The 18684-nt window shown below is 50.4% G+C and overlaps 1 long non-coding RNA gene across 1 annotated transcript; it reads left to right on the top strand.

The window, feature by feature from the left end:
- The first annotated feature begins 5143 nt into the window (after positions 1 to 5143).
- LOC131492654 (uncharacterized) lies at positions 5144 to 13027 on the top strand. The gene is made up of 2 exons (XR_009252215.1): positions 5144 to 5309; positions 12378 to 13027. It is a non-coding gene; the product is annotated as an uncharacterized LOC131492654 (long non-coding RNA).
- The last annotated feature ends 5657 nt before the right edge of the window (positions 13028 to 18684 follow it).

Here is an 18684-nt window from a genome sequence, read left to right as displayed (position 1 = left end):
ATTTGTGTAAGTTGTGAGCACCTGTAGTCATGGAACAAGTTTGGTGCAGACATCGTCCCAGAGCTAGGGTGCAGCATGACTGAAAAACCCAGATGAGGGGCGCTGGGTGGCTCAGTCGGTCAAGCGTCCAACTGCTGATTTCTGCTCATGTCACGATCTCTGGGTTTGTGAGATCGAGCCCCGGAGCCCCGCAGTCCCGCATGGGGCTCTGTGCTGACCGCGCCTAGAGCCTGCTTGGGATTCTCTCTCTCTCCCTCTCTCTGCTCGTCCCCCACTTGAAATAAAACAAAGAAAGCAATAAATAGATAAAAAGTCAGAGGATAGGCCTGCACCCCTATGTGCACAGTGTAGTGAGAAGAGACCAGCAGCGAAAGGGAAGTAAAAAGCGATATGTGTGTTAGTAATCTATTTCTGTTTGACAGATGATTGACAAGTCCCTAGGTGGGCACCTGTGGATAGCCCCAGAGTCCAAGGGTGGGTCTCTGGGCACTGCCCAGTGTGGCAGTGGAGAGAGAGATACAGAACTGGCAGAGACCAAACGGTCACGAAGGTGGAAGGAGCTCAGTGAGCCAGGTGTTCAGGGAAAGGGAGAGCGGTGGCCTGGTCGTGCTGGGTGGGGCCAGGCAAGGTGGAGGCCGAGGAGCACGGTGGTCTGGTCCAGGAGCCCTTGCGCTAAAGCCCACTCGCCAGAGTTCCAGAGTCTGTGTAGACACAGTAGGGGCAGCTTTCTGGAGGACTTGAACTCTGGTTGGGAGCAGAGACGCAGTGCTAGCTGGAAGGAGACACAGGGTAAAAGTTCTGTGGTTTGTGTTTTGTCAGTTTGCTGTTTTGCCCTGGAGCGTCTGTGGTCAGTCGTGGCTGGCTCGTGTTGTTTCTCCTGCATCTTCATTTGTCATTAGATAGTGGGGTTTTGCCCCAATAGTGATAAATTGTCGTTAGCGTATCACTGTATAGTACAGGTGGATACGGGTTTGATCTAGATAATAATTTGTAAACGAAGTGTTTCTTCAAAAGACATAAGGCACTGAGCATAGCTGAACGGAAGCTGGATACAGACAGCACGCTTTGCGGAGCCGACGCTCGTGTTCAGGACTCCAAATCTCATGGGCTTACTGAGCACAAGTACTGCCTTCTACACTGAAACTCAGGACTCCTACAAGTGAAGCTGTCACCTGCCCCTAAGCCCGTTTTTATCACGTACCTGCCCAGGGCACCCTCCTGTAACCAGCACAGTGATTTGTGAGAGGTTGTCACTCAAATTCTAGGTCAGGATTTCACATTCACGTCCAGCAGGGCATTAACAGAGTGGGTTTGTTTGGAGTTATACAAGGTGTTGCGGGAACTTCGGCATCCCCTAGGGTGATACTGTAAAGGTGTAACTTGGTTTTCAACAAGGAGAACAGTTACAGGAAAGTTTAGAATAGGCACCTGTTAGATGTCTTTGTTCGGCAGGATGCCATGTTTTAATGAGTTGTGTATGTTGTAATGGAGTTTTACGTCCCTGAGTGATAATTGGTAGCGTCTCTGGTAAACACACGTTTACATGTGTGGTGGCACAAAGTTCTGCTTCCAGTCGTGGTTGTTTCTAAATCTTCTCTCAATTATATCCATCCTGTTGTTCTCTTTAAAAGATGTTTGCTCGTTTTGTCTTGGAAATTTTAACTTCCTAGTGTGCAGTAAATCTGATTTCTCTTCCTTTCTTTGCATGCCTCTGTCAGCCTAGTGATGTAAGGAAGCATCGGAGGAAGCGAAAGGGTTTCGTAGTGCAACCTAGCCGTGTTTGTCTGTGGTGTGGGGGAGAGTGCCCGTCTCTTCACAGTGAGCACCACAGCTGGGTAAGGACGAGCGGCTGGCGTGTGCGGGGAAGTACAGGAGCCACTGGGGACTCGAGCGTGGCGGCCGGTTTCCACGGTACCTGCGACGGCCACCAGAGCTCGCCGTTGTCTCTCGTTTGTGTCTTGCTCGCTGCGCTGCGTACTTAGTTCCATGAGACATAGAAGTTTCTAGGAAGAGAAATTACTGAAGCAGAGCCATAGACTTTCGATTTCGGGATAACCACTTTTGACAGCCGTAGCCAGTAGCATTCAATGAGCTCTTCGGGTTCGCCACCTGGTGTGTGCAGTGGTTTAGGATCCTGTTACCTGGCCCTCACAGACATCCCCGCGAGCCACAGCTTGTGTGGTTAGCCCATTTCCAGATGTGCAACCAGAGCCCGAGAGCCGGGGTCCTGTGCATGAGGACACTTTGCAGGGCAAACACTGGCCAAGAAACCACTCTGCCAAATACCCCACCTTTGCTCGGGCGCCCTTCTCCCATTTACAGTGCCCCTCACTGGGACAGGACACCTCCTGTGTCCAGGGGACAATGATGTGGGTGTGCCCATTCTCAGGGGAAGCGCCGTGCCTCGGGTCGGAACCCTCGACCAGAGAGTCCGCCTCATAACTGGGATGCCTTGCTTCCTGGATCGTACCCCCATCCCAGACCTTCCCAGCCATGTGCTGACAGGGCCGTGCCTCTGATACAGAGCTGGGCGGCAGCTGGGGGAGCCCCTCCACTGCAGAGATGGTGTGTCCGTTCAGTTGAATTCTCGCGTTCAAGTGCCAGTTCGGTCACTGGTGGTTTTGTGACCGGGGTGTATTAATCACCGTCTTTTTCTCCTGCCTTGCCCTCCTGGTAAGTGAGGACAGCGAAAGAATCATGGCCCTTGGGGTGTCCACACACTGCCCATCGGTGCACGGTCCTCAGAGATCAGGAGCTCACATCGGCGACGGGGCACAGGGCACGCCCTGCATTCTGCTGGCTCGCGCTGCCTTTTCCTCTGTGGCAAGCCTTTCTCAAGGAACAGAGGGTCGTGTGATGAACACCCAGGCAGGACGGCCTGCTCCCCCAGCTCACTGATGGCTACTTGGAGGGCTCTTTGGAGGTTTTGGGGGATGAAGTCTAGGTGTATGTGCAGTGGGTGTCAGGTCCATGCGGACAGGGCCAGCACAGGCATTGCACTTCCCAGCCTTGCGGGAGTCTCCCGTTTTGGCTGAGACTGAATTGGCCCATAGGCACAAGTCTGGCAGGACCCAGTGCTGGGCGGGGGCCTGTGTGTGGACTGCGCTGCGACACAGGGGAGGGTGTGCTCCCGGAACCCTCCGTCTCTGCTCACCTCATAGCCTGGTCGCTAGTGTGGCTGCCTGTCCTGTTCCGTTTTGGCGTTTGTTTTCTCCATATACTTGCTTCCACCTGGGTATGAAATCTACTTGCGTGAAGCAAGTAGCAAGCAAACCCTGTTTGGATTTCTGTGGATAATTTGTAGCCTGTTAAGGTAGCCTTTTGTTGTCTGATGATTGTCATGGAAATCAGGAGAGGAGGCAGGTGTCTGTAATTGTTGGTTATGCTTGTGTCTTCCCTGAGCTCAGCTCCACTTGGTGCTGACCGCCATGGGTGTCCCGAGCCCCATGCAGCTTCGGAGGTCCTGGTACAAACCCAGTTGGCTGTGCCTGTCTCGCCCGTCCTACACGTGTGTCTCATGAGATCCGGCCCTGCCTCACCACCAGGACCTGTCAAGGGTCATAACGCTGGCGGGTCCGTGGCTCCTCGGTCCTTTTCAGGGCCCACAGCCACATAGCCACAGACCCACAACCTGTGACAGAAGGAAAAATGGAGTCAGAAGGGGTTCATTTGTCGTGACGGCAGCCAAGGGACACTGTGTCTCCACCGTGTCGAGCAGACTGTCTGTAAGCTGCCGATGAGTCCGTCAGTTTGTAACCTCAACCGAAATGTCCCCGAGAAGCAGAAGTCAGACCCGAGTGTGGGGTCAGGGGGTTGGGTGCCTTGTCATTTTACACACGTCCCTGTAGATTCCAGCCTTGCATCGCTACCAGAAGTGACAGTGGATTAGGCCACAAGCTCGCTCCATTTCCCCCAAACAAAGAGCTTTGCACAATCGTGCATGGGAGGGCTCCGTGCTCACCAGGGTTTGCCCTGAATGGCGTCAGGAAACAAGCACCTTCCTTCTCAGCTGGCCGTGGTGTATGGTGACATGGTCTGGGTCTCCGCCTCTACCTTCTGTGGCCCGGCTCCTGGTGGTGCGAGGTCCTGGGGAGGGTACACCCCTCGGTGCAGATGGGCTGGGGGTCTCAGTGGGCCCACTGCCCGGACGCGAATCCACCCTTTCGCCTGGCGTTATGTCGATCCTAGGAAGTCGTTTTGGACGCTGCACAAAGCACAGCTCATAGCTTTTCAAGTGAGTTGCTGGCTGTCATTTCAGGGCTGTGCTCCTCTGTCTTGGTGCACGGTGAACTCATGTCACTCTCCTCTCCACCCCACAGTTGCTGCCTTTGGAGGAAGAGTCACAAGATAGTGTGGCAAGGACACGATGTGTACCATCAGCTCCTTCTTCCCAGAGGTCCCTGAGCTTGGACAGGCTGCAGCAAGGGGCACTGCCCAAGGCCAGCCACGAGGACATCAGGGATGCCACAAAGTAAGGGGCACAGGCATCGTAGGAGATATGCCTGTGGGCTGGTTTTCAGCTCTGAGAACCCTTTGATCTCTCCATGGGGGAGAAAGGGTCGGAACAGCGATTCCAAAGAAAGGCCAATGAACTGAGTTTACGTGCACGGTGTTCTTGGGATACCTGCCTGGGTGCCCTGGGTGTGGCCAGCAGGGCAAAAGGCAGGTGGGAAAGACCAGAGTCTTGTGATGCTGGTGGCTGTAGGGCAACCTCGTTTGCTCAGATCCTACACACCAGCAGTCCTGAGACCTGCCTTTTCCTCCCGGTGGATCCTGGGTGACATGCTCCCTAGGGCTCCTCTCCTGGGCTGCACTGTGCCCTGTGGGGTTGTCAGGAGCCATGCTCTCTTCCCCCCACCCCCACCAGGCAGCTTCAGCAGCCTCTCTGTTACTCGCACCATGTCCTGGGGTGGCTCAGGTGTGCATGTCCTCCGTGCTCCCGGGTCACGGCCAGGGAGGGGTGCTGAGCGTTCTCCACCCAAGGTGCTTGGACTCCAGATATACTTGGGAGGGAGACAGTGTCAGCTCCCAGGGCGCAGCCCTCCCTAGAAGCTGGGGGATTGTGCTTCTAATCACGTGGGGCGGTGTGTCGTGCGACGAGCATGCGTGGAAGATGCTCTCCTGTGCGTCCCCCAGTTCCACAGCCTCTCAGGATGGCCCCTTGAGCAACCTCAGCAACACTAGCAATAACCAGGACTCACTGAACAATGCCCCCAAGAAGAAGGGCATCACAAAATCCATCCGCTGGTTGCTCACCAGAAAACAAAAGGTCCACCCCAGCCACGCTAGCGACGAGCCTGCATGACCAGGTTGTTGTCCCCTGCGTGTTTGCAGCGTGTGGGTGGTCTTACTGGCCTCATTCCTCTAGATCCGTGGTGTCTCTGCCTGCAGACCCCTCCCCGTGTCGGGAGACCTCCCGTGGCCGTTGACACCCCCCACCTCCCCTTTCATCACTCTGCTTCCCCACAGCCACTGAATTGGAGCCACTGAATTGAAAACCCTTCCCAAGGTGCCCTGGGACTCAGCAAATTGGGTGGACAAGCTGAAAAACACCAAAACTTTAAAAAATAAGCATTGTGTTTCTTGTCACCTTGCTGAGCACTTTTCAGCTGTACCTGTTTTGAAAGCAGTAGCTGTTCGTTTGCTCAATATAGTCTATAGCTGCAAAGCAGTATTATGTCCTCCACGGACATAAAAAGGCCTCCAGGGCCTTTTGCTCCTGGAACCATGCTGGGAAAATTCGGTCCCTTGGATGTTGCCAGTGTGTTTTCTTCCACATCCTTATACTTTCTGTAATGAAAACATTAAGATTCGTGGTAGTGCCCTCTGGCTCTCACACCCACTGCTCCCAGAAATGTGTATGTCTTGTAAGTCCAGAGGTCACAAAAATTGGCCAAAACATTTCACTGTGTTTCCTGCGTTTATTTTGTCATCTTCAGGAGGTATGGGTTAAGTACTTGGTCATATGAGGACAGCTTTTATTGAGTTGTTTGCCGCAGCATTTGATTCAGTTTCACAGAGTGTGTGTAAGTGACTTTCTCCGGGGCTGAGATGTTCAAATTGCTCACTTGGGTTCTGTGTTATCATAGGTATAACGCAGTGTCTGAGAGTGGATCATACTGTGGTCTCTGTGGACACGCATGGCCAGTCCCAGAAACATACGGTTGACCCTTGAACAGCCAGGGTTTGAAGATCAGGTCCACTTATAGGCAAGTTATGTGTTTCCATCCAGTAGAGTGATGTAAATGTATTTTCTTTATGGTTTTCTTAATCACATTTACCTTGTTTTATGAAGGAATGTAGCATATACACGTCACTTATAAAATATGTGTTAACCGACTGTTTCTGGTAAGGCTTCTGGGTACAGTGGGCTATGAGGAGTGAAGTTCTCAGGGAGGTGGCGGTGAGGTAGAGCCCCATAAGGCTCCACGAAAGGTGCCTAGTGTTGACAATGTCCGCCTGGGAGAATGAGTCTCAGTCACGGCCGTGGTCACGTCGTATTTGATGGCACGATTCTTGTTACGAACGACCACCTCACTGCTTCGTTTACGTCCTAACTGTGAGATGCGTGTTGTCAGTCACAGGTTAGGAGACCTCATACGTGTGCCTACTCCCTGTAGAATTCCGCAGATTTCTCAATGTCTTTGAGTGGGCTCTAACTGTAAGGCTGGGAAGCACTCACCTGAGGTTTCCATTGGAGCAGGTGATTGGAAAATCTTGTGTGGTGTCGAGAATTGAGTCCTTGAGGGAAATCGGGACCCTGTTCAGTAGGCCTGGTCCCTGGCGGCCACAGTGCTCGTCCATCTTACCGCACGGAGGAGGCAGAGTTCTGTAACCGGGAGGGGCGCAGCCACAGCAAGGAATTGGGTGTCTGAAAGCTGAGGAAGGAAGTAACTAACCACAAAAGGCAGACGAGTCTTCCATGCCTCCAGGATGTGGGCTTGTAACTCTGGTTCCTCAGCACAGAGTTCGGTGCTGGGGGCCGATTGAAAATCCAGAAGCGAGGGGCGTCTGGAGGGCTCGTCCGGTTAAGGCTCTGACTTCAGCTCAGCTCATGATGTCACGGTCCGTGGGTTCGAGCCCTTTGTCGTGTTCTGCGCTGACAGTGTGGAGCCTAGGTTGGATCCTGTCCCTCCCTCCCTTCGTCTGCCACTCCCCCACTTTCTTGCTGTGTCTCTGTCTCTGTCTCTGTCTCTGTCTCTGTCTGTGTCTCTCTCAAAAATCAATAAACTTGAGAAAAAGGGGCAGCGGGGATGGCCCAGTTGAAGGATAGCCTAGCTGTGATTGAGTTATTGTGAATCACAAGAAAAGCCAGAAGCCAACCTTTGTGATACACGTTGTGTATATACATAATTTAATTATAAGGTATGTAACAGAGAAATGTAATAAGGATCTGCAAGTGTTTGAAGCGTGTCCATGCGTTTGAACAACTGCTATTTTACCTAGTGAAAGACCTTGGAAATGAATTGGGTAAATGTGTTTCCTGTAGTGTGTACTTCCTTTTAAATCTCTTCACAGTTGACAGAAGCAGTCTTTCACCAGAAGTAACTAGTGAATCATCTGGTGATTTTTCCATGTCTCCTAAAGCAAATGCAATCTTTGTTACTTTGCATGAACGTGAGGTATCCCGTCACAGTCTCTTAATATGCTGGGGAGTCTTTTCAGGTCTCTCTGATTTTCAACTGAGTCCACAAAGCGGGCTTTGCGATTAGAACTGAGACGTTTGTGTTGAAGTGACAAGGTGCCCAGGCACGGGGCCAACAGTGTTGTCTGACGGGAGGAAGGTTTTCCAGAACACCCGGAGTGTGCAGCTGAAGCATAGGCTTGGGGCACACAGCAGAGATCCTTGTCCTGCATTACAGGGTGTGGTTGTGATGGAGAGAGCTTTTGGCAGCCACCGTGGCCATGGGTGTTGACTGTCGGCAGAGGTGCTGGTTTGGAGGAAGGACCCAGTGATTCGCTGGGTCCTATCGATTGGCCTTAAAGCGGATGCCAACAATCGCGTAGACAGTGGAGTTCACGGCACGTTGATGGCCTCAGATGGGACCTTGGATGTCACCGCCCTGGCGCTTCTGGTGCAGAACCCGACCCAGAACACACAGGTGACACCTGGCCGTCCGCACCCGCCCACTGCTCTCTTGCTGGAGACCCTGCAACCTGTATTGTAGCAAGGCAGCGTGTAGCTTCACCGCACAGCTAGTCCTCTCTCCCCAGGCCCGGTCTGTGCTGTGTGGCACGGAGTCCTCGGTGCTGCCTCCTCCTGCCTGAGCTCTGCCTGTCCCTTCCCCTCACAGGCTCGTGAGACTGGCGTGCATTTAGCTCTTATGTGGAGAGAGAAACACTCTTACTTTGTGTGCCACGTGGAAGTTTCATGGCTTCTGTTTCTGATTTCCCAGTGGAATTCTGTGTGACTCATGGGCTCAATGGAGAATCAGGAATCTTTTGATCCTTCTACAGAACACTGAACACCTTTGGGAATGCCCTCAGTGTCCCCAGTGCAAATCCCCCTCCACGGCACCCTTGTCTAATTTCCCGGAGAGCATGGACCTCTCTCCCCAAAGGCCCATTCCTGTGGGCTTCCTGGGGGGCTCAGATGATTCGGCGCTCGACCCTTGCTTTGGGCTCAGGTCATGATCTCATAGTTGGTGGCGTCGAGCCCCAAGTCGGGCTCCGTGCCGACAACGTGGAGTCTGTTTGGGATTCTCTCTCTCCATCTCTCGCTGCCCCTCCCCTGCTCGTGCTGTCTCTCTGCCTCTCAAAGATAAGTAATTCAAGCCCATTAATGGACTCCACGTTAACATCTCTGATTGAAAATACACTATTAGGATTCAATGGATATTGTTTTGAGTTTGAAGTCTTGGTTTCAACGCAAGTGCAATATGTCGTCATCCTTTAGATTGACATAACTTTTGGGGTGTTTGCTCGCGATTTCAGGCTCGTGCTATCTTGGAATGGGAGTTGAACCACCTTTTGGTCATGGGGACTGACCAAAGGGTCGGTGAAATAAGTTTTCGGCCTAATGATATCTAAATTTGCATTAACTGTTAAGTATTATATTTGGGGGTGCCTGGCTGGCTGAGTCGGAGGACAGCGTGACTCATAATCTCTAGGTTGTCACTTTGAGCCCTGTGTTGGGGGTAGAGATTTCCTGAAAGTAAAATCTTAAAAAAAAAAAAAAAAAAAAAAGGAACGTAGATTATTATGTTTGTAGGAATCATGTACCAGACTACTCTTCCAAATGTGGAGATAATTTTACCTTACAAGTTAAGCTTCACTCTTAATTTATTAACAAATGAGCTTTGGGGCGCCTGTGTGGCTCAGTTGGTTGAGTGTCTGACTTTGGCTCAGGTCAGGATCACACTGCTTGTGAGTCTGAGGCCAGCATTGGGCTGGCTGCTGTCTGCGTGGAGCCTGCTTTGGGTCCTCTGTCACCCTTTCCATCGGCCCCTCTCTCGCTCACACACAATCGTTCTCTCTTTCTCTCTCCCTCTCTCTCTGAAAATCTAACAAACAGGGGCGCCTGGTAGCTCAATCATTTAAGCATCTGAGTCTTGCTTTCAGCTCAGGTCGGGATCTCACACTTCGTGAGTTTGAGCCTCCCATTGGGCTCAGCGGTGACAATGGCGATTCTGCTTCGGATTCTCTCTCTCCCTAGCTCTCTGCCCTTCCGCAACTCATACTGTTTCTGTCTCTTTCAAAAATAAATAAATGTACCTACAAAAACTTAAAAAACTACCAAACCAATGAGCTATTGAGAAACCAATATTTTAACAGAGGTGAGGAGTTTGGTTTCTTTCCTTTTGATATTTGACTTTTGATAGTCTTGAGAAATATTTTTCACATCATAACACGTTGATGGCAGCCTGGCAATAGAGCCTGTAAGTTGTGTTTGGGGGCGGCCGGAGGTCTCTCTGCAGTCCAGGGCCCTGTGCTCTGGGGGAAGGTTACAGTCGTTTATTTAAAAAGACACGAAGTGTTGATTTCTCCTTATACAACAGCAGGACTGATTTACTCCCACACCACTACTTAAGACTGTCTTCATTGCCATAAGAACACTCAAGTGTGACGAGAATAGGACATGTGAAAGGGTGTGGTGGGACCGTCCTAGCGTGTAGCACTGTCCGCAGCTTAAAGACTGTTTTGAAAACCAAAAGGTAGTATCTTCTATAGCAGGAAGGTGATTTCACAAAGACAGTGCGGCAGGTCCAGTCAGCCCAGGAGTGTCCTGACTTGTGCCCAGTCAGTGTCCTGGCACAAATACGGCCCTGCCTCCCTTTACCGCCTGGGGCAGCCATCTGGGCAGGGGGCCCCCAATGGCTGTCAGGAATGGGGGTAAACAGCTGTAAACAAACTTGCAGAGTGCGGTCATTTTAAAGGGCTGGTAACCTTACTATATAGTTTTGGTTTTTATTTCACAATGTGTCCTGTAATTTCCCAGGATGATGATAGAAGCTTCAGGAGGGCACCTTCTTAGAGATAGCAATGTAGATCAAGACACTCTTGACTTACCTGCTGAGTCAGCAGAGACTCTCCCTGCAGACTTCTGGGTCACTTCCTCTCTGTCCTCTATGCAGCCAAAGAAGATGCTGCCGGTCTGTATGTGACGTGCTGCTCTGCCCCAGCCTCTTGGCGGAGGTATGGGAGGCTCTTGGGTTGGAATGTGAACACTGATGGAGAATGGCCGACTTAATATGTAACAAGGCGTTCAGATGCTGTGGCATGCTCAGGCTCGGATGATCTAAGATTACTCCTGACTTCTGCTTATCAAAGTTTCACAGTGATTGAGATTTTTTTAACATTTCTATCTGATGGAATATTAGCGTATTCTCTCCACTACTACAACTAGGCATCGTGGGTGTCCTCAGAGCTTTGGACCAGCCTCAGAGCGTCACTTGCAGAGCTACGTATGTGATAGGCAGCCCTGGCCCCTCTTTCACAAGATGGCAGATGGACACGGCGAAAGTGTTTTCATGGCCTCTACTGCCCCTTTGCTATTTGAGAGTGAACTCCCGGGGACTCCCCCGGCTGCTTGCGGGTGGAGAGAACCCCACTCAGAAGTGCCCCGGGAGCCCTCAGTGGTTGCTGCTGTGGTTTAGAATGTGTGGGGCTGTATTTGTGCCCTCATGTGCTATTTTAAGACTAACCGCATGCTGCGTTTGCACGCTGCCCCTTGTGTTGCTTGGAGCAGGCATAGTATCTGCACCACAGAGGCTGGATTCAGCCAGTCGTGTCTTAATCCTGCCGACGCCTCCTGTTGGTGAGTAGAGGGCACCGTCCGTGCAGGCCACAGTCGGACACCCTGTGTCCTGTCTGCGCAATGTCCATGTGAGCCAGGAGAGCCGCAGCAGGCTCACTTAGGGACTTTCAGAAATACACAGACACGCAGACGCACATAGACTCACAAACACACACACATACACACACGCACACACACGCACACACACACACACACACACACACACACACACACACGAGCTTCTCTACACCTGCTAAGAGGATGCTGGTGTTTGTGTGCTTACACTTAAAGAGGTTGGTGTGTTCTCAGTTTTTCCAGAGAAAACTGTATTTCCACTCTTTTCGTAAAAAAAGAAGTTTGGGTTCAGTGTCTGCTAATGTCTTTTTTGGTAGGGAGGCAGGATTGCTGTTGGAGCAGTAGGAAATTTTCCAGGTCTGAGCTGACCTTCCCGGTCGTTCGGGAGCAAGTGGCACTGGCCTTTGCCTGGTCTGGTGGAGCTCCCGGGTCAACAGGCCCTGGCTGGCTTGTTTTACGCACACCTTCTTGAATGGACCAGGCCCAAGAGGATTCTCGTCCTCACATGAGTGACACTGGTGGCCTCTCAGTTGAGAGATTAGCTTTTGAAAGCGGAAGCACATTGCCCTCTGAGGCGCTGAGTTTGAACATGGAGATTTCGGGTGTGGGCCCCGGAGCCCGGCCCTCTTCTCCCTGCTCTGAGGACCTCCAGGGGTGGGCTTTGTTCTGCTCTCATCCTGTTTTCCTGTCTCAGCCACAGTGTTTGATTGTTGGGAGCTCCTGGCTGGAGGCCAGGTGGAGCCTATGACACTTGAACTTAGGGTAGTGAGTTTGAGCCCCATTTTGGAGTGGAGATTACTTAAAATCCTGACAAAATAAAAGAATAGTTGATTGATTCCTTCATCTTGTTTTTTTTAATTTGGGAACTTTCAGTCTTAAGCCAGTAGGAACTCAATCGAATAATTCTCATTGATAATGCAAAATGCTTCATATTTTCTCTAGATTCTCAAATCTCTTCAGCCAGGAAGGTCTTTGGGGAGGGGGGACACGCGCTAGGCCCCACCTGGGGCCCCGGAAGGTGCTTTTCGGGCTGTCTTAAGACTGATTCTTTCCTTTTATCTTGCAGTTTACCCACACTGCTTCTCCCGATGGTCTTGCAGCACGCTGAGCCCAGCAGTGACTACATTTGAAACTTCAACCAGATCTTTCATCTGTTAATCCTTGTTATATGGACCCTGAGATATTGTATTACAGTGTTTGATTACTGAAAAATTCGTGAATAGGATAGAGAAACTCATTTAGCATTTAATGTTTCGTACATTTCTGTAAATTTGTCACTCCCTATAGAGAGTTCCTGACTTTCATGTATATCCGGGCTATAAATATCCTTTGGAATCAATTGATGTTCTTATATCTCAGTTTAGTCTTTCAAATGAATGTACTGTCATGGCTGTATGTATGAATCCTACGACAAATACGGTCTTTTATAACCTGTGCATGTATTGTAATTATCATTGTTTAATTGTTTGTTAAGAAACCCTGACAGAGAAAAGGATTTTACCATGTTTGTAAAATCACCGTGACACAGCCTGCATTATCCTTTACGAATGTCCCTTAGCTCTACAACCATGGTTTTGATATAAGCAGACTTAATTTGCAGCAATTGTCGCTGTATTTTAACGACTCACCTTAACTACACTTTTTCTAGCAAGAAATGCTTTCTTGTGCAGTGTGAAGAGATTAAAAATATCTGGTGTTGACTATCAGCTAAAGAAACTTGGAGTGGAAAGCTGATTGAAACACTGTGAAAATCTCCCAGGGCCGGTATGCTCTTTCTGAGCCTGGTCCCTGGGGGCCTGGGCGGTTTGCCTGGAGTGACCCGCACAACCTGGGAGCCGAGGCCCCAGAAAGCCTGGGTGGGGCAACCTGGCCACCTCTTCCCCGGAACCCTGCCCACCCCCTTCTCTCCCCCAACCCGAACCTTAGACCCCTGGCAGCAGAACTCTCAGAGGACCAATCAGGGTGCACTGGTCTCCCACCTCGGGCCAGGGCGCTGGGTGCTCAGCACAGAGCAAGATGCAAGATCCTGGAAACGATGGAGTGCAACTCTAATAAAGGCCTTATTGTTCTTACGGAAATCAGCTGTTTAGATTTGTTTGTAAACAAGTTTAAGGAGTGGACCTCATTCTCCATTTGTAGATTTTATTTAATTTTTTTTATGTTTCTTTATTATTGAAAGACAGAGAGAGAGACAGAGCATGAGCATGGATGCCGCAGAGACAGGAGAAGACACACAATCCGAAGCAGGCTCCAGGCTCTGAGCTGTCTGTCAGCACGGGGCCGGGCGTGGGGCTCGAACTCACGAACTGTGAGATCATGACCTGAGCTGAAGTCGGACGCGTAAGTGACTGAGCCACCCAGGCGCCCCATCTCCATGTGTAGATTTTGAGGAGACAGCCATTTCAGGTTAGAGTAGCCAACGTAACTTATAATTTTGAGGTGGCATATAAAAAAGCCACCAAGGAATGTGCTCAGATCATGGAGCCTTATTTCTTATGCAGCTGGGACAGAGATAGAAACGACACGTCTCTTTACATGTCGTTTCTGCTTTTCATTGGACGTTTGACAGTTTCCCTGTGTTTTCTATTCATCTTTTGTGAACTTCCTGATTGTATGACAGAGTAGGTACCGTCTACTTTGAAGTATTTTTATCACGGCATTATTTATTGCTGGCTTTCAAGGCAGTAGTGGAGCGTTTCTCACTGCCAATAAAGACTAGTAAGAATAAGCTGCCATTGACTTGAGAAGTGGCTGCCGTGGTTTTCTCTGGTGCTCGGGGCCATGAAGGCACTTCTGCCACGTGGAAGTAGTAGTGTGGAAACCAGCTGATAGAATACCACAGCTGGAAGTGGCAGTTCAGGACAGGGGTGTCCTCCACAGGAGGGCCAAGTGTCCAGACCCCAGGGTAGCGGCCCCGGAATCAGTGCAGCCGGGGGCCCAGGCAATAGGCCAACAGGGCAGGGCGACTCTTCCACGGTCAGGGCCAGCTGAGGCTGCTCTTCCTCCAGGACCCCAGGAGACTGGAGTGTGTGCGTGTGCGCATGTGTGTACAGGCGCGTGCTTTCCGCCCAGTCTCCACTCCTCTTCCACCCTCTGTGTGGGCTTTCCTGTCCTGCTGCTGTCCTCTCAAGGTCCCAAGAAGTGCCCAGGGCTGCATCCTTCCCCATCGTCTCAGCCCCTGGAACCCACTAGGCTGCTTCTCCCGAAGCTCAGACCCAGTGCTGAGTCTTATACCAGCCAGTGTGGCAGGCGGGAGGGTCTGCCCGCACTGGGGGCTGGCAGCCACCACCAGGCCAACTCAAGAGGCTCTGGCACAAGATCCCTGTCGCTCAGGCGACCCTGGGACGGTTCCTTCCCTCCCCGCCACGGAGAGGCTGCACACGGGGTTTCGGAGACACGCACCGGGGCACATCCAGCAGTTAGAGGGTACGTTGGCCTCTCCTGTGCAACCGGTGGCCACCGTCCCACTGGCTTGGAGTGTCTTTGGTGCGTCCGGCCAGCCATCCTCAGACGAGGCGAACAGAACCTTTCTCCACTGATGCTGAGGGGCGGCCCACAGCCTAGCCTCCAGGCCTCAGAGCCATGGCTCTGGTTTCCAGGCCAGGATGCTCTTGGAAAATTAAGTAAAAGCTATTTTTAAACTTATAATGAGAACAAAATAATGGAAGTTGCTTTAAAAATCATTAACTAGGGGTGCCGGTGTGGCTCAGTTGGTTGAGCATCTGCCTCTTGATCTCAGCTCAGGTCATAGTCTCATGGTTTGTGGGGTTTGAGCATGGCATCGGTCTCTGCGCTGACAGCACGGACCCTGCTTGGCATTCTCTGTCTCCCCTCCCCCGCTCACGCAAGTGCTTGCTCTCAAAATGAACGTAAAAAAATAAAAAAATTTAACTTGTAATTAAAGCAGTGACTAAAGGATTGTCACATTGCACAAATAGAGGGTTGAGGATGTCTTCATCTCCAACACCTTATTTTCTTTTTTATGTTACCTTTAAATTTTGTAAAAGTTGTGTTCATTTTGAGAGGGACAGAGAGAGAGAGAGGAGGGGCAGAGACCGAGGGAGAGAGAATCCCAAGCGGGTTCCTCACTGTCAGCACAAACCCGACATGGGACACAACTCTCACCAACAAAAAAGATCATGATGTGAGCTGAAATCAAGAGTCAGAAGCTAAACAGACTGAGCCACCCAGGTGCCCCTAATTTCGATTTATTTTTTAAGATTTGAAGCAACGTCTGCATAGACCCATGACCCTCCTACAAGAGTTGTATACTCCCCTGAGTGGCAGCTGAGTGACCCTGGTTTTCTTACTTTTTCAAATGTTTTAATGTTTGTTTATTTTTGAGAGGGAGAGAGAGACACACCCACAGAATGCGACTGGGGGAGGGGCAGAGATAGAGGGAGATATAGAATCCAAAAAAGGCTCCATGCTCTTGGCTTTCAGTACAGAGCCTGACGCAGGGCTTGAACTCACCAATGGTGAGATCATGACCTGAACGGAAGTTGGACACTCAACTAGCTGAGCCACCCAGGGGCCCCTGTTTTTAACGTTTTGCCCAAAGTGCCACCACACTCATTATTTCCAGAGAAACTGTGGCTGCCCCCACCTTGGTTTTTACTCCCCTCCCTACCCCATGTGATAGTATTCTAACCGTTTCCTCCCCTTGCTTCCCTAGAAACTCATTTGTGGCCAGTGTGAGCCCTGGCACATCCACTTCAGATTTACCCGGTGGCATCTAGGTAAAGAAGCGATATGTATTGCTCAGCCACGTGGATTGCAAGGAGGACAACACAAAGGGCTCACGGTGCCACCGTATGTCCCAGTATTTACACGTGACCTCACCCACCCTCTGGGAATGCGACGCCCTGGGTTAGGTCAGGGTATGCATCAATGATTAAGTGACCCTGTGGGTTGATACTGGTGGAAGATGGGTGATGCATTCATGAGGGTTTACTGTACATCTTCCTTTGGCATTTGTGCAGAAGTTTCTAGAATAGAAAACATTAGTGGTTGTTTAGGGATCCCCTCCGTGCGATAGATGGTCTCAGCCTGGAATGACTGCTCCCTGGCCCTCACTTTGGAACGTAAAGTAGCCCGGGTTCAAACTTTGAGCTGCACCGGCAGCGGAGACACGTCTCCCATCACAAACCGGCGTGCAAGTGCCGATTCCATCTTGACGCTGCTTTCACATTTTGATTCCTGTGACATCAGGATGCGTCCTACAAGTGGTGACATGGTAGACTTGCTGAGAGGTGGCCTATGATGACATCAACGTCGCGATGGGAGGTAGGGGCTTCGCTACTACTCCCTTTGAGAGGTGGAGTCTAAGGCCTCCCCTTGAGCCTGGGTCAGCGTCAGTGATGAGCTTGTCGACATGGATGTGTAGATGGGATGCCGGGGACCCTGGGGTTCTTGTGTGTGACAGAGTGGTTCGTGGATGTAAGTGGCATATGCTTGAGACTGGCTTGTTTCTAGGCAAAGAGGGCACTTTATTTCTCTGCTCTGTAATGTCTAACCGTGGGGTGCCTGTCGAGGCTGCTGTATCATTTCTGGGAGTTGGTGGGGAGTCGGTGGCTTGACGGATTGGTGTCTTGATCTCTGGGCAGTAACCATTACTATTCATTAGAATTGCAGCCGGCCTCTCCCTTTGCTCCCAGAAGCTCCCTGCTTTTCATGCAGACAGCATTCCCTGTGCTAGGTTGTCTCCCAGCTGCAACACGGTCCCTTCAGAGAGGTTTCCTTGGGTTATGTAATTATTTATTTATTTATTTATTCATTTATTTATTAATGTTTGTTCCTTTTTTAGAGAGGAAGATGGGGTGTGAGCAGTGGCGGAGCAGAGAGAGAGGGAGACACAGAATCAGAAGCAGGCTCCAGGCTCCTAGCTTACAGCACAGAGCTGGACGAAGGGCTCGAGATCGTGACCTGAGTCGAAGTCAGACGCTTAACCTACTGTGCCACCCTGGTGGCCCTTTTGTGTGTGTGTGGGTGCGTGTGTGTGTGCGTGTGTGTGTGTGTGTGTTTGCGTGTGTGAGTATGTGTTTAACTCACAGTAACAGAATTTTATCACCTGTAGCAAAGTCCTCATTTACAAGGAAAAAACACTGGAGGCCATGAGGAGATGTATGCTGGCAGGTTGCAGCAATGATTTCTGTTTGCAGGAAGAGAAAACGTTATGCAGCTACAAATCTTTGGAAACGTGTTATTTTCTGTATTTTCTCAATGTGTCTGAAAACCAGTTGAGCTATTTCGTTAGTCAAATGCACTTCCTCCTTCCCTCCTTCGGATGTCTTCACAAAGCCGTGTGAAGTGTGGGAGGATGTCCTGGAGTCCTGAAAAGTTCTGCACGCCTGACGACTTGCCCTGGCGGCAGACGTCATCCTGACGTTTTTACTCTTCATCGTGTTACACACGGATCCCTCCAGATGCCTGGGATTTCCTCAGTGGATCGCTGGGTTTCAGAGAGAGACCTGTGAACAGCCTCACCTTCCGCCTGGAAGAAAGGTCTGTGCCTTATCAAAATGAATGAAATCTTGCCATGTGCAGCTACATGGATGGAACTGGAGGATATTATGCTAAGTGAAATTCGTCAGAGAAAGAAAAAAATCATATGACTTCACTCATATGAGGACTTCAAGAGACAAAAGGGATGAACATAAGGGAAGGGAAACAAAAATAATATAAAAACAGGGAGGGGGACAAAACAGAAGAGACTCATAAATATGGAGAACAAACAGGGATACTGGAGGGGTTGTGAGGGGGGGATGGTCTAAATGGGTAAAGGGCAGTAAGGAATGTACTCCTGAAATCATTGTTGCAGTATATGCTAACCAATTTGGACGTAAATTTTCAAAAATAAAAAAAATAAAATTATAACAAAAAAGAAAACAGAAAGGTATGTCCCTTGTCACCATTGTGTTCCCTCCACCCAGAACACAGGAGTGAGTCCCTGAGCAAGGAAAGGGAGGGGATTCTCCCTTTGGGTGTGCGAAGATCAGATCAGGACAGAAATTTTCTGGGAGGACATTTTGTTGTTTGGAAGGTATAATCAAGAGGGCGCCTGGCTGGCTCTGCTGGAACAGCCTTGACTCTTGATTTGGGGGTCATACGGTCGTGAGTTTGAGCCCCACGTTAGGTGTAGAGATTACGTATGAATTTAGTAAATAAATAAATAAAACAAATGATTAATTAATTAAATCACATTTAAAAAATCCAGCCCGGTTTCCAGTGTTGCCTGTAGTTTCCAAAGAGAATTCTGGAGCTGGGGAGCAGGAAGCATGTGGACGGTAGGCAGGGCTGCCAGGCCGGGTGTGAGGAAGGAGGCACAGGTGCTCCCCCTGTCCATTCGTGTGACCGTTTCCTCCGGCCCGAAC

The sequence above is a fragment of the Neofelis nebulosa genome, chromosome 13 (genome assembly GCF_028018385.1).
Source record: "Neofelis nebulosa isolate mNeoNeb1 chromosome 13, mNeoNeb1.pri, whole genome shotgun sequence".
In the NCBI taxonomy this organism is placed as follows: domain Eukaryota; kingdom Metazoa; phylum Chordata; class Mammalia; order Carnivora; family Felidae; genus Neofelis; species Neofelis nebulosa.
Note: the sequence above shows the minus strand (reverse complement) of the source record. Positions and strands in the feature narration are given on the sequence as shown.